This window comes from Suncus etruscus, chromosome 16 (assembly GCF_024139225.1).
Source record: "Suncus etruscus isolate mSunEtr1 chromosome 16, mSunEtr1.pri.cur, whole genome shotgun sequence".
NCBI classification, from domain to species: Eukaryota; Metazoa; Chordata; class Mammalia; order Eulipotyphla; family Soricidae; genus Suncus; species Suncus etruscus.
This window is the reverse complement of record NC_064863.1, coordinates 62,590,355-62,612,011: the sequence shown is the minus strand read 5'-3', so window position 1 is coordinate 62,612,011 and position 21,657 is coordinate 62,590,355. Positions and strand designations below refer to the sequence as shown.

General features: G+C 36.0%; 1 long non-coding RNA gene across 1 annotated transcript; it reads right to left on the bottom strand.

Moving 5' to 3' along the window:
• Window positions 1–20,324: 20,324 nt before the first annotated feature.
• Window positions 20,325–21,403, bottom strand: LOC126032270 (uncharacterized). The gene is made up of 2 exons (XR_007503838.1): window positions 21,183–21,403; window positions 20,325–20,486 (listed from the first exon to the last, which is right to left on the bottom strand). It is a non-coding gene; the product is annotated as an uncharacterized LOC126032270 (long non-coding RNA).
• Window positions 21,404–21,657: the final 254 nt, after the last annotated feature.

Below are 21,657 nucleotides of genomic sequence, written 5' to 3'. Positions count from 1 at the left end.
GATTTATGCATTTAAAATTATCCTAAAGACACTCAACTGAAAAAGTGAGTCAATTGTTGAAGAGTCCTTCTCATCTTCAGATCAAGATTGAAACTGGAAATGGAAATTTAGAAAACATCATCTCTTAACCTTGTGAATATATGAGGACATTTATGAAGAGGTATAGTGATAAAAGCCAAATTTTAAAGATATAAATGATAGAGATTATAAAGAAGTACAGTGAGAAAAATAAATTTTAAGAGACAATCAATGAAGAGGAGCTTTGAACCAGAGTTTGTTGGCTAACTAAACAGTCCTTAATCTATGTGAGTCATTGCACAAAGTTTAAGTTCACAGTTCACATCAAATGCTTTTCCATTGCTCTTTTTCTCACTATTTACTTTTTCATAAATCTATGACACTATTCTAAGGCAGCACAAATAGTAAACTGGACTTTGGTGTTAAATAGATTCTAATCTTGGCTGTGATAATATTTAGCAATGCAACTTTAGGCACAGGTTTTAATTTCTATATTTTCTCACATATATAATTTTTTAATTTGTTTAATTTTTTATTTTTAATTATGAGAAAAAACATGCAAAGAAAGAGGACAAGTAAAGTTACAGTGGGAGGAAAATCACCCATAAACAGAATCCTCAGTAGTCCCATTGCTGATAACTTTGAACTTTCAGCCAAAGAACATTAATAAAAATAATTTAAATACTCCTAAAATTTTATGTATATATTAAATATATTCAATGTTTGCTGATACATTTAAAGGAATAGCTGTTATCATGATTGATATTGCTACTAGTGTTATTAGATGTACTCTTCTCAATACAACTATAAAAGTAGTTGCGAGAAAATGCATTCTTTTTTGATAAAACTGAACTAAATTTTTGAGAACCTTTCTTTTTCTTTTAAATATATAATGTTTATTTTGACCAAAGTGGCTTACTTATCTTTCACAGTAATAGTTTAGGTACATATTTACATTGAATCAGGGGGATTCCCATCACCAAATTTGTCCTCCCTCCACCCCCGTTCCCATCTTGCTTCCCATATCCTCCACCCTCACCACCAGACTGCTAGAATAAGTGGTCTTCTCTGTGTCTTAGTGATCATACAACTGTTTGGTCTTGGTACCCTCCATCATTCCCCCCTCTATTTGAGAGGCAGAACTAGATAGTTCAAGTTATGTGGTTCTGTTTGAAGAAAAGAAAAGCAATAAATGGGGTTAAAAATCAAAGAAGCCGAAAATGGGCAAAGTCCTTCTAGAGCCTCTCAACCTCAGTTTGAGAGAGGAAAGGGAAAAAGGAATTGAAACACCACAACAATACAAAAGGATATATCAAATAAAAAATTCAGTGAGCACTACAGCAATAAAGAAAAGCACCACATAATAGCCACGGTCCTAAAATAAAAACATAACAGAGCACAAAAAGGAGAAAAAAAAAAGAAAAAAAATTGGAGATAATAACTTCAATATCCAAACCAAAGAAGTCAAATAAATAAATAAATAGATAAATAAATTAAAAATGCCATTGTGTGCTATTTTTTCCCTGCATAGGCACAGTAAATATTGGGTACATTAGAAAGGGAATTTCCTTGACCTAAGATATACAGGGTTTCTCCACCTTTGAAGTATACTGTCATGGAAATAACTAGAGAACCTTTCTTAGTTTTTAACTGGAATACTTGGTTGGTTAAGTTTCTTTTTTAAAATTTCTCTTCCTCTTCTTCACCAATGCCTATAAGAAATCAACAACAACAACAAAAAAAAACACTTTCCTAAGACCTATCTCTAATATTGCCCTAACTAGAGAGCTCTCTCTTCAATGGTATTTGACTTATTTTCTTTTTTTTTTTTTTTTTAGATTTTTTGGGTTATATCAAGCAGTGCTCAGGGGTTGCTCCAGGAACTGCACTCAGAAATCATTTCTGGCAGGCTTGGGGGATCATATGGAATGCTAGAAATCAAATCCAGGTCAGCCACTTGCAAGGTAAATGTCCTATTTACCATGCTCCAGTCCCATTGACTTATTTTCTTATATTTCTTATTTGACATTTAATTTCACTTTTCATCACTTGTAAGTTTATACACATCTTCTGAACTAAATACTCATCCACAGTGCTTATCATGATGTCTGGTACAAAGCAGTACAAAGTGAAGTAGAAATCAAATGTCACAAAATTAAATTGCTTCCATCAGGATTGAAACATTATCTCTTCACTCTTCAATTTGAAACAAATTATCGTATTCTTCTTAGCACAGAGTATAGCTGAAATGTTTATATATATATATTTATGTTTTGTTATGCTTTGGGTTTTATTTTGGAAGGGTGTCACACCCAGGGTTTTCTCCTGGTTCTTTACTCAGGGATCACTCTGAGCAATGCTCTGTGGATCATAAGCCATATTGGGGATTCAACTAGGGTCAGTGGATGCAAGCCAGGTGCACTAACTTCTACGCATCTCTGCCCACCTACCTTTACCTTCTACTTGCTTATCTCTCTAGCCCTAGAGATTTTGTGTCCCATCTGAGGAGAGATGGGAAAGAAGCTGAATAGGTTGACTATAAATCTGAGAATTTAAAATAAATTCTACAGAGTAGATAAACCCAAATTCCACCCAGAAAATTGAATGCTCTCACAATTCTTTTTTAGAGTCCAATGTAATTCTTTTGTCCTTAAAATTTCACCCATTTGAGTGAAATTAAAAAGGATCCGACTTAAACCAAACCAAAGTCAACAACAGAATGGATACCTTATCTACAGCAAGCTATAAACAGAGAGGAATAGTTTCACTAGCACTCAGGGGGACAAAGGGGGAGATATGGGACACATGCTGGGAAATAGGGTGGAAGGAGGACAACCCTGGTGATGGGAATGGCCCTGATTCATTGTAACTATTTACCTTAAATACTACTGTGAAAGATTTATTATTTACTCTTTGGTCGCAATGAAAATTGTTATTAAAAAATTCACCACATTTATTGAAAACTGATCCCATATAGAGAGCAATGAGAATTATTACCAGCAAGCACAATCTTTATATTTTCTAAGAATGTGGGAGTAGTACAAGTGATTGTATCTATTCTTGACAATTCCCCAAAGATATTGAATTTTATATTAAAAATACAAAATACTCTTGAGTTGAGATGGTTGAAAAATGCTCCCTGTGTAATACCTTTTCCTAAGTTATAGGACAGAAATAGTAATCAGAAATCTTTGTAGTTAGATCAGAAATGTGCTTCAGGGAATCAGCCCATGAATAAATTTATTGATCTCCCTAGTACCCAACAAAAATGTATTTTTACACCCAAATCTCAAAATGTGCATCCCTGTTCTCTATAAAAAAAAAAACTGCTTTATGTGGCTACACAGAGAATATATATTTGGGACAAGAGTTTGCTCAGGTTGCAGTCATCTAAATAAGCCTTTTTTCCTCAATCTACTCTTGTCTCTTGAATACTGGTCTTCAAGCAAGTTATGTACATAAATTTGGGTTCTGTTATATTCTCGCTCTTATGTCCTGGTATTGCAAATTATTATCATTTCTATGGCTTATACTCTTTACATTGTGTCTTCCTATCCTTGCCCCATATAGAATAACAAAAAAATACTTTTTTTGAAGAACTTCCAAAACAAATATCAAGTCAAACATAAGAAGTTATTTAAATGTTATATAAACACCTCCTTACTCTTTTCTTTAACTCATGACAAGCTACCACTTAACTGTCACTCCCCTCCTTTTTTTTTAATCTTTTTAAATCCAGTACCAATTTCACATTCACTCCTCTTGTTCTTTGAAATTTCCAGGCAGAAGAAATTGTCTATGTTTTTATTTAATTTTAACTTATCTAAACATTGTTCTGTAGGGAGGATACCACTTTTATATATTTGCTGCCAAAACTCTGGAAGCATTTTGCTCAAGACAAACAAAACTAGGCAGATCTTCATCAAAGGGACTTTTTTTTATTTATTTCTGTTTTGTTTTGGTTTTTTTGGGGGGGGGTCATTTTTCCTTTATTCTAAAATAGGAACAAAGTAAAGGGATTCAAGTTAAAATAAAGCTATCAATCTGCCTGTCAAACTTGAAAGGACTGAAGCAGCAAGAGATCAGTGAGGTGAAGAAAGACATCAATATGAAGTGGTCAGAGGTAGAAAAAGTCAAGGGTCATTCAAACAGATTTCACAATATCTAGCTTCCAGCAATAGCATTTCTGCTTATGTGTGTTGGTTTTAATCTTGCTATGGGTTCTTAAAATATCAGAACTTATATACATATACAAGTAGGTTATAAACTGCTTAAGGGAAATAATCATATTTTTTGCAAATGAAATATGTATTTGACACAAAAACTCTAAAAAATTACAAAGAAAATAAAAAAATGAACAAACTAAAAGAAAAGATAAATCACAGAATAAAACAAAAAGAAGATGTACAAAACCAGTGCAAAGCTAGTTTTGGGGGTGGGAAAAGTCAACAAAATGGAAAAGCATTGACCAAGCAAACAATTAAAGAGGAAACTCAAGTACAAAAAACTTAGATACCATAAAAAGGAAGTCCACAGAGAAGAGTTTTGAAATATATAAAAAGACTACATTGAGCAGCTTTCTGCAAATAAATTTGAATTGAATTGGAGAATATTCTGGTAGAAACAATTTACCAAATATACATGCAGTTTCTAAAGAGATTCTTATAGAGAAAGTGAAATAAATCAAAATGTATTTTACTATAAAACCCAGATGGTTTCCCAGAGGCACATGCTAAAACTTTAAAGATTAGTTGAGTCTAATAGTACTGAAATATTTCCAGAGCCTTGACTAGAATAAAGATCTTCAATATTAATTTAATGAATATAGTTGACATTAAAACTGACAAAATTTGTAGTTTATCTCTAAACCTACAGGGTAATCTATGACTTCAATCATAGTTTATATTCAAAATAAAATAGTTGGAAAAACTATTTCTTTCTTTTAATTTTTTATTTTTAATTATGAAAACAAAGATGCAAAGAAAGAGGACAAGATAAAGTTACAGTGGAAGGACAATCACCCATAAACAGAATTCTCAGAAATTCACTTGCTGATATCTGAACTTTGAACTTTCAGCCAAAGAACATTAAGAAAAATAAAACAGAACCCATGTACAATTACTTTGTCCCACAAGTCCCCAGATTTTAATACAAAATATTTCTTAGCAGCACACAAAGCAATCTAAAGCCATAAAACTTATGTAACTCCTTAAACATTGAAGTCAAAGTACTTTTTTACATTTCCATGCACATGCATGTTAAAGTTAACCTCAAAAGTTTAAGTAAGTTGTTTTTCTTAAGGATTAGAGTCAAAGGAGCACAGTAAAAATGGTGTTAGAGTGGCAATTATTGTTTGCATAGGCCCACCAAAATATGAGGGACATGGAAAGGAAAAGCCTTGGCCTAACTACAAGGAGACCCTACCCCCTGAAGTTTCCTGGCATAAGACCAACTCTAGGCTTTAAGCAAACTAGTTTGTCCAATCCAAGTCATTGTCTGTAGTGCCATTACACTTTTATTTTTCACACAGTCTCTGTTGTTGGTATCATGTTTCTGTATTAAAGATCCTGGAATCTGCATATCTTACATTGCAGTCAGGATGGTGCAGAGTGTCCTCATTTCACCTCACAATTAAAGGGCAATGCAGAGAGCCCTGTCCTGTAAGGAGGTCGTTGTTGTTGTCAAGTCTTCTTAGTGTTAAGGGAAGTCTCTTTTGAGCAGGTCGATATCAGAGCAGTGGTAGGGTCTTCCCTGGTAGAGGATTGCTTCCAGGTGTTGTTATATAAAACCTTTGATGTTTCGCAGATACCTTCCCTGGTTCAGAAGGTGAATGGAGGATGCCCATTCTTCTGAGGCCTGTGCCTGGTCATTATATCGATGTTCAGGGTATAAGGTCCCATTGTACTACAAGATTTGTATGTTCCAATCTCTATTAGATAAGAAATTATTTGTGTGTATAGTATTTTCCCATTTTAATGTGCCTATGCAAATAAGGAACAATGCCACATGGCGTTATTGGTGCATATGGGGGCCATAAGAACAAGTCCAACAATCCCTATGACATGGTTCAATCATAAGCATTAAACTGAGGGACTCTTTCACCAAAATTCCTTATAAAATAGCTCACAAAGAGAAGAAAAGATAAAAAGTTGGTAGAATCGTCACTGTAAAAGAATACTTAGTAAGAGTTATAGCTGTCAAAGAAAATACAAATAAAATATTCAAAAGACATATGTGTCTTTTGAAATAGTTGGGGGTTGTTAAGTCCAATGCACGACTTTGGTCTGTGATTAGGACTGTGCAGTACTGAAGTTAAAAAGAATAAATGTGGGGTACTGATGGTTGGGGGTGAGAGAGTTAAGGAGTAATAATGAGCTTTGTATGGGTGTATGAAAGCGCAGAATGTGTTGGGGCAGGAGGTCAGTCTTGGTGCCTAACAAGTTAAGAACTGAGGGTAAAGAGGGTTAATTAAGAGAAAGATAATGAATCCGGATTGGGAGATGAGGGAATAGAAGGGGCTCTGGTTTGGGGAGGGGCAATATATCAGAGGGGCTAATTATGTTGTATAGCTGAATTGTATGGATTAGGCTTGCAAGTCAGAGAGGACCACTGTATAGGAAGTCACGTCTACATTTACACTGATTTTAGAGACCTATTTGAATGTTATCCTCCAAATCTAGAGCATTCCATTTTTTTTTCCTAGAAACAATCAAGATATAAGAACATTTTTGGGTGAAGTTAGAAGGTATATATATTGCGAGTGCGCATTTGTGCCCGCACGCTTTTGAAAATGAATACTAGTAAGAAAAGAACCCTGAATGGGGTCCAGCATGCATACGACAGTTTCCCCAACACTCCCCTCAGGGCCCGATTTACCAGCCCCTGCCCTGAAGAGCAGTCTTGTGTGGGGGGATCTCTGTCCCCTGGACTAAGTGGTTAGCCCAAGGGTCCTATGGCTAGCTGTCCTGCCCAGAACCCCCAACATACCAGTCGAAGACACCAGAAGTCCTGGCATGTTGAGGAAATAATCATATTTTGAAAGTATTTCAAATGCCGTTAAAATACTTTTTTTAAAAGACGATATTTTTCCTGATGATAAAATACTTAGTATTCCTTTCTTGCTAATCACTACTATAATCAGATTGCATGAGAAATAAAATAGAGTCTGGTCTACATCAGGATTAATATAATTTTTGTTTGTTCTATTTCCTATAAAAAGTTGAGAAATGGTTCATTATCAAAAAAATTTCTTACATAATGCTGAGATGCTAAGATTACAATCAGAATATGCCTCTTAAAATTTAAATTTTGCCAGTCTAAACCCTGATGTGATGGTATTTGGAGTTGCTACCTTTGAGAATAAATTAGGTTAAAATGAGTTTATAAGGATGGAGCACTAATGTTAATATCAGTATCTTCGATAGATAGATGAGAGAGAGAGAGAGAGAGAGAGAGATCCCCCTCCCTCTCTTTTCTCTTCTTCATATCATTCAAGGGCAAAAGAGGCAACTGAATCATAACAAAAACTTCATTTTGAAAGATCCAGTCTCCAAATTTCTTACAAAGTCAGTTTTATTTCTTAAGCCACACAGTATTTTTTCTCATGTCAATCCAAGCTGATCAAAACACAAAGCACATGGGGCCGGAGTGGTGGCGCAAGCTGTAGGACATCTGCCTTGTATGTGCTAACCTAGGACAGACAGAGGTTCTATTCCCCGGCATTCCATATGGTTCCCCAAGCAAGGACTAATTTCTGAGTACTTATCCAGGAGTAACCGGGTGTGTCCCCCCCCAAAAAAAACACAAAACACATATACAAAAACACATATACACATATATATTTATATTTCCAAATAGTACTTCTTATTTTGAAAAATGCTGATTTATTTTTATGTTCTTTCAGAGAGAACAGAAACAAATGTGCTCTACAAATTATGTTAATGATATGATGCTTGAAAGTAGATTGCATAAGGACTCAGAATTAGTCATCAAAAATATGGCAAAATGAGTCAGAGTACATATCCATTCCCATATTCAATATTTTACTACCATCCTCACATCATTTTTTATTTTAAGCTATTCATCTATTGTCTGCCACATCAGATATTTAAGGTGGCCAGCATGCTTATCCATCCAAAATTGTTCCAGTAGTGATCTCTTTACTTCAGTACTTAAAAAAAATTAAGCAAATATCAAAATACTGTTTGTTAAATTCTACTTTACTTGTCTTATTCAAAAATAAAATTATAATTAAAAATCAAATAATAATATTTTCATATTCTAGGCATATTCTTGCTAGTGTACTGCTCCAATATTAAACTCAAAGGCATGGCCAACAATTATATCTAAAACTGAATCAAGGAAATTATTCAAAGAATTCGAACACATATCTTTGCCTGTATCAGGTCCTGAGTTTGGTTTCTGGTAATGCATGAGCCTTCCTCCTTACTAAATAGGTACACGCTGGTGGTTCCAACATCACCATGTCCAAGCAATACTGCATGGCTAGGCCTGAGAACCTAAATAAATTCCCAAATTTCCACACACAAAATAAATTCATTTGAAACTTGGAATGTTTAACTATTTTTATACATATCTTTAGTTAAGCACCATGATTACAAGATTGCTTGTGGTTGGGCTTTAGTTATATATATAAAAGAACACCACTCCCTTCACCAGTGCAACATTCCCACCACCAATGCCCTCTATCTCCCTCCTCCACCACCCCTTGCCTGTATTCCAGACAGGCATTCTATTTCTATCACTCACTACTATTCTCATGGTAGCTGTCAGTGTAGTTATTACTCTAACTGAACTTACCACTCTTTGTTGTAAGATCCATATCATGGGCCAGACCTTACAGCCCTCATCTCTATTGTCTCTAAGTATTATTACAATAATGTCTTTTACCTTTCTTAAATCCCATAGATAAGTGAGTCTATTCTATGTCTATCTCCCTCTGACTTATTTCACTCAGCATAATAGAGTCTATGTCCATTTATGTACAGAAAAATTTCATGACTTCATTTTATCTAATGGCTGCATATTTTTCCATTGTGTATATATGTGTACCATGGTTTCTTTAGAAATTCATCTGTTGTCGGGCATCTGGGTTGTTTCCAGATTCTGTCTATTGTAAATCGCACTTCAGTGAACATAGAAGTGCAGAGGGCATTTTTTTTTTATTGTGTTTTTGTGTTCCTGGGGATTATCCCTAGGAATGGGATAGCTGGATGATATGAGAGCTCAATATCCAGGTGGTTTTGTTGTTGTTTCTTTGTTTGTTTTGCTTTTGGGAAGTCACAGCTGATGATGCTCAGGGGTTACTTCTGGTTATGCTCTCAGAAATTGCTCCTGGCTTGGGGGATGTAGGATGCCGGGGGATCAAACCATGGTCCATTCTAGATTAGCATGTGCAAGGCAAATGCTCTACCACTTGCACCACTGCTCCGGCCCCCAATTTCCAGTTTTTTGAGGAATTTCCATATTGTTTTCCATAAAGGCTGAACTAAACGCTTTTCTACCAGCAGAGAATGAGAGTTCTTTCTCTCCACATCCACACCAGCATTGATTGTTCTTATTCTTTGTGAAGTGTGCCAGTCTCTGTGGCATGAGATGACATCTTATTGTTGTTTTGATTTGCATCTCCCTGATGATTAGTGATGTGGAGCATTTTTATGTGTCTTTTGAACATTTATATCAGACCAGTGGAATAGACTTGAGTATTTAGAAAATGTTCCCCAGACATACAACCAATCAATCTTTGATAAAAGGGCAAGAAATGCTAAATGGAGCAAAGAAAGCCTCTTCAACAAGTGGTGCTGGGAAACTGGTCAGCCACATGCAAAAAAGAGAATTCAGACCTCCATGTAACACCATGAACAAAGGTCAAATCCAAACAGATTAAAGACCTTGATATCAAACCCGGAACCTAAAGGTATATAGAAGGAAATGTAGGTAAAATATTCCATGACTTTGAGACTAAAGGCATCTTCTTTTTTTTTGTTTTTGGTTTTGGTTTTTTTGTTTGTTTGTTTTTGGGCCACACCCGGCAGTGCTCAGGGGTTACTCCTGGCTATCTGCTCAGAAATAGCTCCTAGCAGCCACGGGGAATTATATGAGATGCCGGGATTCGAACCAACCACCTTATGTCCTGGAACGGCTGCTTGCAAGGCAAATGCCGCTGTACTATCTATCTCTGGCCCCAAGACTAAAGGTATCTTCAAGGTGAAAACAGCACTATCCAAACAAGTGAAAGCAGAAATAAACAAATGGACTACATTAAGCTGGGAAGATTCTGCACCCCAAAGGCAATAGTGATGAGGTTACAAAGGCCACCACAGAATGGGAGAAACTATTCACCCAATATCCATCAGATAAGCAGCTAATATCTAAGATATAAAAGGTCCTGACAAAACTTAACAAGAAAAAAAACATCTAATTCCATAGACTAGCTTTAGCTCAGTGGTTACTTCAGCAAGCTTGGCTTAACAAAAACATCTAACTCCATCAAAAAATGGGGAGAATAAATGTTTAACTATCTTTTGATGTTCCCATCCCTCATTTAGTATGACTATTGATATTCAACTGTGTGGCTTTTTTTTTTTTTTTTTGGTTTTTCGGGCCACACCCATTTGATGCTCAGGGGTTACTCCTGGCTAAGCGCTCAGAAATTGCCCCTGGCTTGGAGGGACCATATGGGACGCCAAGGGATCTAACCACAGTCCTTCCTTGGCTAATGCTTGAAAGGCAGATACTTTACCTCTAGCGCCACCTCGCAAGCCCCAACTGTGTGGCTCTGTAATCAAATTATTCCAGCTAAGGTGAATAAGACATTATGCTCACCTAAATAGTTTTCTTTTTTTCTCTCTGCTACATGCCCCAGAGATATTACTTACTCAGTGATATTTTCCTTTATAATTTAATAATACTGCTTCCTAATTAAATTGTTTCTTTGACTTTCTCAAGACCAGTTTTAAAAAGGACAAGTTGCTCCAGGATCAAGCTAACAATTGTATAAGTGAAAGAATGAAGAAACTTGTAACAAAAAATAAATAAATAAATAAACTTAGAATAAAGGACGCATAAATCTGGAAAAGTCTATTTCCACTAAGCATTTTAGAGATTATCCAAATAAATGTGTATAACTTAGTGCTGAATAAATTACAGGAAGTTTATGTAAATTAAATAAAATGGACAGAATGACTATTAATTCAGCTTTACATCCACTATTATATGTGACAATTTTGTAACATCTTTCATTTGCTAAAAAAATATTCTCTCTTCATGGAATGCTAAAGGACTTCTTTGATACGAAATATGTATTTTGTTTGTTTGGTTTGGTTTTGGGGCCACACCCGGTGATGCTTAGGGGTGTGGCTATGCTCTCAGAAATCGCTTCTGGCTTGGGACACCATATGGGATGCTGGGAATCAACAGAGGTCCATCCTGGGTCAACCATGTGCAAGGCAAATGCCCTACCACTGCACTATCACTCTGGCCTCTGTATTTAGTTTATTAATCTGTTCTTCAGAGAGATCATTTAAATAAGTTCAATCAACTTCATAAGAATATGACCCTATCTTCTGAAACATTACTCATTTGCTTCATTATAATTGAATATAAATTTCTTGGTGTATTTTAGTTTAGGGGAAATTTTAATATTTTTTATTTTAAATAAAAATGAATCATCACTGGGTCTGAAGTGGTCGTGCAGTAGTAGGGTGTTTGCCTTGCGCACAGCTGACCTAAGACTGACCGAGGTTTGATCCCATATGGTCCCCTCTTCAATGAATGGTGTTGGAACAATTGAATAATCATGTGTAAGAAATCACACCTTACACAAAAGTGAATTCAAAATGGATCAAAACCGTTAATAACAGACCTGGATCCATAAAGTACAATAAGGAAAACATAGGCAGAAGACTCCAAAACTAGGACTCAAAAGAGTTTTCAATGATAGGATGCCAATTACAAGGACTATAGCATCAACTTAAAATAAATAAGTCAACATCAAACTGAAACGTTTCTGTATGGCAAAAAAAAAAAAACAGGCTAAAACTAAAAGATAGCTAACAGAGAAAACATTTTCACTTGATACATAAGATAAAGTGTTGATATCTAGGAAATATGATGTACTCATAAAAGTTAACCTCACAAAATGTAAAATACCCTTAAAAATGGGGAGAGGAAATGAACAAACAACTCTCAGAGGAAGAACAAAGATGGCCAATAGGAACATGAAAAAAAATTGCTAATCCCTAATTGTCATTAGGGAAAGCCAAATCAATACAACAATGAGGTACCATCTTACACCAATGAAGATGACACATATACAGGGCCCGGAGAGATAGCACAGCGGTGTTTGCCTTGCAAGCAGCTGATCCAGGACCAAAGGTGGTTGGTTCAAATCCCTGTGTCCCATATGGTCCCCCGTGCCTGTCAGGAGCTATTTCTGAGCAGACAGCCAGGAGTAACCCCTGAGCAATGCCGGGTGTGGCCCAAAAACCAAAAAAAAAAAAAAAAAAGGATGACACATATCAAAAATACTGAAAATAATTTGTGATGGTGAAAAATAAATTCTCACCCATTGCTGATGGAAATGATGCCAAGTCCAATCCCTATGGAAAATAATATGGAAGGTCTTCAGTAAACTCAAGATTAAACTGCCACATGACTCAGCAATTCTGCTTTTAGGTGTCTCAAGGCAAAAAATTACTCATCCAAACGGACATATCTACACCACTATTCATCATAGCACTTATAACAATAACTAAGAATTGGAATCAATCTAAATGCCCAACAACAGAAGAGTGGATCATAAAAATAAACAGAATGAAGTACTATATATCTATAAGAAGGATGTCATAATGTATTTGCTACAATAAAGATGGAACTAGAATATCTTATGTTAAATAAAATAAGCCAGAAAAAGGATAAATACAAGATGATATTACTCATATGAGGTACTTAAAATAACTGCATGATGAAATTCATGGTTAAAATGAGGGTTGTCACGAACACTCTAGGCCCCAGAGTATAGTGAGGAGAAGGAAAGAAATCGAGTGAAGGCAATCATCAGGGAGAAGCAAATCAAAACAACTATGAGGTAACACCTCACACCACAGAGATTGGCACACATCACAAGAATGAGAACAAGCAGTGTTGGCGGGGATATAGAGAGAAAGGAACTCTTATACACTGCTAATGGGAATGTTGTCTAGTTCAACCTTTATGGAAAGCGATATGGAGTTTTCTTCAAAAACTGGAAATCGGGGGCCGGGTAGGTGGCGCTGGAGGTAAGGTGTCTGCCTTGCAAGCGCTAGCCAAGGAAGGACCGCGGTTCGATCCCCCGGCGTCCCATATGGTCCCCCCAAGCCAGGGGCGATTTCTGAGCACATAGCCAGGAGTCACCCCTGAGCGTCAAACGGGTGTGGCCCAAAAACCAAAAAAAAAAAAAAAAAAAAAACTGGAAATCGAGCTCCCATAAGATCCAGCTATACCACTCCTAGGGATATACCCTTGAAACACAAAAATACAATACAAAAATCCCTTCCTTACACCTATATTCATTGCAGCACTATTTACCATAGCAAGACTCTGGAAACAACCAAGATGCCCTTTAACAGATGAATGGCTAAAGAAACTGTGGTACATATACACAATGGAGTATTATGCAGTCATCAGGAGAGATGAAGTTAAGAAATTTTCCTATACATGGATGTACATGGAATCTATCATGCTGAGTGAAATAAGTCAGAGAGACAGAGAAAGACACAGAATGGTCTCACTAATCTATGGGTTTTGAGAAAAATGAAAGACATTCTTGCAATAATTTTCAGAGACAAAAGAAAGGAGGGCTGGAAGTTCCAGCTCACTTCATGAACCTCACTACAAAGAGTGATGAGTTTAGTTAGGGAAATAGCTACATTGCGAACTATAATAACAATGAGAATGTATGAGGAAAATAGAAAGCCTGTTTATAGTACAGTCATGGGTGGGGAAGGGAGGAGGGCTATGTGGGACATTGGTGATGGGAATGTTGCACTGGTGATGGGGGGTGTCCTCTTACATGACTGAAATCCAAAAACAATCATGCTTGTAATCAATGTGTTTAAATAAAATATAAAAAGAAAGAAAGAAATCGAGTGAAGGAAGGGAAATAAAAAAAATTAAAGGATAGGAACAGGGGCCACAGAGTCTCAGGGGCATTTGTAGTGTTAAGAACAGACAGAACTAAATATCCAAGCCAGACTCAACAACAGTGAAATCATGAGACTCAAAATTTAACAACTGAAATTTAAATGGAACCTGTTATGATGGCAGGCTGAGGGAGGGAATAATGGAATGGGATACACTCTGGGAATATTATTGGAGGGAGTAGACACTAGTGGTGAGATTAGTCCTGAAATATTTTATGTCTAAAACTCAACTATAAATAACTTTTTGAATCACAATGGTTAAAATTTTAAAAATTATAAAAAGTAAAGAGCTACATATGAAATATGTTCTCTAACATTATCAACACATTTCTCAACAGAACCTCTACAGAACAGAAGTGATGGCATAATATATACAAACTCCTGAAAAATAAAGAAACTTTCAGATCAGGTGATTGCCTTGCAAACAGCTGACCCAGGACGTACCGCAGTTCAATCGCCAAGTCCCATATGGTCCCCCAAACCAGGAGTAATTTCTGAGCACATATCCAGGAGTAGCCCTTGAGCATCACCAAGTGCGGCCTCAAAAATAATCCAAAAAAAAAAAAAAAAGAACCCTTTAAAGAACACTGTATCCAGCAGAGTAATAATTTTTCAAAGCCAAAGGAAGGATAAAAAGATAAACAAAGACAAAAAATAGTTAAAGAAATTCATCTGCTTTAAGACAAGACAGACTAACAAACACAGCAAACTTATCTACAAAAATGACATTGAATACTATGACAATCATCTCCCTCAATGTCAATGGACTAAATGCACCAATTAAAAGACACTGAGTGGCAAAATGGGTCAAAAAGATGAATCCAACCTTCTGCTGCCTACACAATAAACACACCCAAAGAGCCAGAACAAACATAGACTCAAAAATCAAAGTCTGGAGGAAAATCATCCAAGCAAACAACACCCTTAAAAAAGTGGGGGGTGGCCATATCAATATCTGATGACACCAACTTTAGACTCAGAAAAGTTGTAAGGGACAAAGATGGACATTTTGTACTAATCAAGGAATATGTGCAACAGGAAGAAATCAGACTACTAAACATATATGCACCAAATGAGAGACCAGGAAACTATCTAATATAACTATTGACAAATCTGAAAGAAGATATCAATAATAACACAATAATTGTGGGAGACCTCAACACGGCCTTGTCAACACTTGATAGGTTAACCAGACTGAAACCCAACAAAAATATACTAGCCCTGAAAAGAGAAATGGAAGAAAGAGGACTAGTAGATATATATAGGACACTCCATCCCCAAAAACCTGGATACACATTCTTCTCCAATGTACATGGGTCATTCTACAGAATAGACCACATGCTGACACATAAAACATACCTTCATAAAATCAAGAAGATAAAAATTTTGCAGACTACCTTTGCTGACCACAAGGCTCTGATATTAGATGTGAACTATAAAGGGACACAGAAGAAAAACTTTAGCAATTGAAATTAAACAGCCTGCTACTGAACAACCAGTCGGTCCAAGATGAAATCAAAGAGGAAATCAAAACTTTCCTGAAAACAAATGATAATAAATACACAAACTACCAGAATCTATGGGACACAGCAAAAGCGGTCCTGAGAAGAAAATTTATAGCTTTGCAAGGACACATCAGGAAGGAAGAAGGAGCATACCTGAATACCTTACTGATGCAACACATAAAATTAGAAAATGACCAACAAAAGGAAGAAAAAAAATAGACCAACAAAAGAAAGAAAAAATAACAAAGCTGATATCAGAAATCAATGAAGTGGAAACCCAAAAACAATCTGAAAGATCAACGAAAGCAGAAGTTGTTTTTTTAAAAAAATAAACAAGATTTAAAAAAAATAAACAAGATTTGCAAAACTCACTAAGAAAGAGAGAGAGAGAGAAACCTGATAACCCATATTAAAAATTTAAAGGGGGAGATCATGACAGATTCAGAGATCCAAAGGATTATCAGAGACTACTTTGAGAAACTCTATGCTACTAAACATGAGAACCTGAAAGAAATGGATAAATTCTTGGACACTTATAACCTTCCACAGTTAAGTAAGGAGTATGTAGCATATCTAAACACCCCCATCACTTTTGAGGAAATTGAAACTATAATCAAAGATCTGCCTAAATGAAAATCCCAGGCCCAGATTGATTCACAAATGAATTCTTTCAAACCTTTCAAGAGGAACTACTACCAATCCTAGCCATGCTCTTCCATAAAATTGAAAAAACAGGAACACACCCAAGCAGCTTTTATGAAGCCATCATCACCTTGATACCAAAACCAGTCAGAGAAGCTGCCAAAAAAGAAAATTACAGACCAATATCCCTGATGAATGCAGATGCAAAGATCTTCAACAAAATCCTGGCAAATAGGATCCAATGCATCATCAAGATCAATCACTACAATCAAGTAGGTTTCATCCCAGGAATGCAAAGATGGTTTAACATCCGTAAATCTATCAACATAATTCAAAACATCAACAATAAGAAAAATAAAAATCACATGATCATATCATTAGATGCAGAGAAAGCATTTGATAAAGTCCAACACCCATTCTTGATCAAAACTCTCAGCAAGATGAGAATGAAAGGAACCTTTCTCAATATAGTTAAGGCCATCTACCACAAACCAATGGCAAATATTATCCTCAATGGAGAAAAACTAAAAGCCTTTCCTCTAAATTCTGGCACAAGACAAGGCTTTCTGCTCTCACCACTCCTCTTCAACATACTACTAGAAGTACTTGCTATAGTGATTAGGCAAGAAAAAGATATCAAGGAAATCCAGATAGGAAAGGAAGAAGTCAAGCTCTCAATATTTGCAGATGATATGATACTCTACTTAGACAACCCTAAAGACTCTACCAAAAAGCTTCTAGAAACAATAGATTCATACAGCAAGGTAGCAGGCTACAGAATTAACACAGAGAAATCAATGGCCTTTTATACACCAATAATGATTGGGAAGAGATGGATGTTAAGAAGGCAATCCCACTCACATTAGTGCCACACAAAATCAAATAATCTTAGAGTCAACTTGACCAAAGACGTGAAGGACCTATACAAAGAAAACTGTAAAACTCTACTCCAAGAAATAAGAGAGGACACACGGAAATGGAAACACATACCCTGCTCATGAATTAATATTAATTAATAATTAATATCATTAAAATGGCAATACTCCCCAAAGCATTATACAGATTTAATACAATCCCTCTAAAGATACCCATGACATTCCTCAAAGAAGTGAATCAAACACTTTTGAAATTCACTTGGAAAAATAAACACCCTTGAATAGCTAAAGCACTCCTAGGGAAAATGAATATGGGAGACATTACTTTCCCCAACTTTAAACTGTACTACAAAGCAACAGTTATCAAAACAGCATGGTATTGGAATAAAGACAGACCCTCAGATCAGTGGAATAGGCTTGAGTTCTCAGAGAATGTTACCCAGACATACAGTCGCCTAATTTTTGACAAAGGAGCAAGAAATCCTAAGTGGAGCAGGGAAAGCCTCTTCAACAAGTGATGTTGGCACAAATGGTTAGCCAATTGCACAAAAGCAAACATAGACCCCCAGTTAACATCATGTATGAAGGTAAAATCTAAATGGATTAAAGACCTTGATATCAGACCTTATACTATAAGGTATATAGAAAGATACATAGGTAAAACACTCCATGACATTGAGACTAAAGGCATCTTCAAGGAGGAAACTGCACTTTCCAAACAAGTGGAAGCAGAGATATACAGATGGGAATACATTAAGCTGAGAAGCTTCTGCACCTCAAAGGAAATAGTACCCAGGATGCAAGATCCACTCACCGTGTGGGAGAAACTATTCACCCAATACCTATCAGATAAGGAGCTAATATCCAAAATATACAGGGCACTGACAGAACTTTACAAGAAAAAAGCATCTAATCCCATCAAAAATGGGGAGGAGAAATGAATATACACTTTGATAAAAAAAAAAAAAAAAAGAAATACAAATGGCCAAAAGGCACATGAAAAAATGCTCCAGGGGCTGGAGAGATAGCATGGAGGTAGGGCGTTTGCCTTTCATGCAAAAGGTCATCGGTTCGAATCCCGGCGTCCCATATGGTCCCCCATGCCTGCCAGGAGCAATTTCTGAGCATGGAGCCAGGAGTAACCCCTGAGCACTGCCGGGTGTGACCCAAAAACCACAAAAAAAAAAAAAAAAGAAAGAAAAAATGCTCCACATCACTAATTATCAGGGAGATGCAGATCAAAACAACGATGAGATACCATTTCACACCACAGAGATTGGTACACATCACAAAGAGTGAGAACAATCAGTGCTGGCAGGGATGTGGAGAGAAAGGGACTCATCCACTGCTGGTGGGAATGCCATCTAGTCCAATCTTTATGGAAAGCAATATGAGTTTCCTCCAAAATCTAGAAATTGAGCTCCCATTCCATCCAGCTATACTATTCCTAGGGATATACCTTAGGAACACAAGAATACAATACAAAAATCCCTTCCTCACATCTATATTTATTGCAGCACTATTCATAATAGCCAGACTCTGGAAATAACCAAGATGTCCTTTAACAGATAAATGACTAAAGAAATTGTGGTACATATACACAATGGAGTATTATGCAGTCATCAGGAGAGATGAAGTCATGAAATTTTCCTATACATGGATGTATATGGAATCTATCATGTTGTGTGAAATAAGTCAGAGGGAGAGAGATAGATGCAGAATAGTCTCACTCATCTATGGGTTTTAAGAAAAATGAAAGACATTTTTGCAACACTCCCCAGAGACAAAGAGAGGAGGGCTTGAATTTCCAGCTCACTTCATGAAGCTCACCACAAAGAGCGGTGAGTGCAGTTAGAGAAATAACTACACTGAGAACTATCATAACCATCGGAATGAATGCGGGACCTGGAAAGCCTGTCTAGACTACAGGTGGGGGTGGGATAGGGTGGAAGGATATTTGGGACATTGGTGATGGGAATGTTGCAATGGTAAATGGGGGTGTTCTTTACATGACTGAAACCTAATTACAATCATGTTTGGTAAGCAAGGGTGTTTAAATAAAGATGTTATTTAAAAAAAAAGAAATTCATATGCACTATTCCAGGACTGTAAAAAAGATGAGATGTTCTTTAGAATGAAAAACAGTCCTAATAGGAGGACTTTGTGGTAAAGGCTATTCTTACAGATATGAAGTGATCCTTCTCCTTTTGATTTGCATTAAATATAAATTAATTACTGTGAGCATTATTTTTAATGTGTCTGTCTGCCATTTATTTGTCTTCTTTAGAGTAATGTCTATCTTTACTTCACTTTATTAAAATGATTTGCTGTTTGTCTTTATTGTTGAGGTTTATGAGTTTTTTTATATAATGTTGATAATAGCTCTGCTATGTGTGATGTGCAAATAATTTAATTCCTCCTTCAATAATGCTTTTCCACAACTTTTGTACTTATTGCAGTGCTAGAGAGATAGTATAGGGGGTAATATGCTTTGCCTTGTCAGAGTAGCCCAGGGTTTCACACACAATTCCCCAAATCACTCTAAGCCAAGCCAGGAGTCACTTGTAGGTAGAGCAAGTCAGGAATATTTCTGAGCACCACTGGGTATGGCCCAAAGAACAATCCAAACAAACTATCAAAAACACTGCCTTTTTCTGTAGTGTCATGCTAAACTGTCTTAACAATTTTCTAGGATTAAATTTTTCTAATATAATTAATAGCCCTTATAGTCAAAAACCCATAGTTTTTGACCCTCACATTTTTAAAGTAATATGTAGTATGGGATAAAGTCATATTTTAAATACTTTTCTTAGAACCTTAGTTATTCTTTTACTCAAAATTATTGTAATAAAATATTACACTGAATATTGATTGAATGTTTATAATCCATAATACTTAAAAAGTTGAAAATACATAAAACCCTAAAAGAAAGGTAATCACGTTTCTTTCAATTAATTTTGTCAAAAGAGCTACAAATCAGCCTCTGAAGTGGGCAAAGAGAGAATATGAGACTCACCGAAACTATAAAATGTTTAGGATAGTGATACATCTTTAAAAAATAACAGTCCCACATCATTTTTAGATTATTTTTACTTTTTTATTAATTGCAACCCAAAGGAAAAGGAAAGATGTGTGAACAGATTTGTGTTATTTAGACAGGACCTTTTTGTTTTACAGCAACTGAAAAACAAGTGAATAAGCTCTGTATCTTCCATTCATTTTCTTTTTAATATTCTCAGAATGGCCTGAAAAAAATACAAACAAAAACAAATATAAGTATTATTTATAAAAGAGCATATGTTTTTCAAGTGTATTTAAGTTAGTGCCAGATAGCTTAGATTATCTTTCTTCAATTCACCATTAAAAATAATTTGCGTCTGCTTTACATACATGGCTGCTAAATTATTCTTTTAGATTAAAGCAAAGGACAAACCATAATATTATAAAGTCCTCTCTTCACCACTAGTGTATGACATCAGATACCTCAATTTTCAAAGTCACAAATAGTTGTATGAGTTGACTATCATTATTATTTGACAATTAAGCTCCTATATGTGTGTATGTTTGTGTGCAAACATACATATATAAAGAACTCAGAACAGTGATTTGACTGTTCTAAGACAGTTCTGACTGTTCAGAGACAGTTCTAAGAACTGGTCTCTGGGAGTATCTCTTTGATAATGTCTTTGACAGTTAATTCTTCCTGGGGAACTCCTACCTGGGCACTGGTAAAGGGGGGGGGGTGTTCTTTACATGACTGAAACCTAATCACAATCATATTTGTAATCAAGATGTTTAAATAAAGATAAAAATGGTTAAAAAAAAGAACTGGTCTTTGTTGGCAAATGTTGGATTGATCACTGATATTTTAATAATAATGGCATAATGTAAATATATAATCATATATTGCATACATGCATATATACCCATAGTGTAGTTACCTGAGATGCTTGTAGTTTAGCCTAAGGTAGCTTGACTTGAAGCAACAAGATTTGGACCCTGATTACAAAGAAATGGCAGAATAGGGGAAACATTAGCATCACTATTAGAAAAAAAAATCATTATTTATATACTCAGTGGTGGCTGCAAAATAATCCTATGCATATTTTTTCATTCGTATTTAGTACTAGGTTCTCCAGAAGGAAATTTAGTGACAAGAAAATTAAAATTAATATCACCTCTTGGAAAGAAATGTTAACTATTTAACTTATTTAGATGGTTAATTAAATTTTATTTTCCCGGGCCCGGAGAGATAGCACAGCGGCGTTTGCCTTGCAAGCAGCCGATCCAGGACCAAAGGTGGTTGGTTCGAATCCCGGTGTCCCATATGGTCCCCCATGCCTGCCAGGAGCTATTTCTGAGCAGACAGCCAGGAGTAACCCCTGAGCACTGCCGGGTGTGACCCAAAAACCAAAA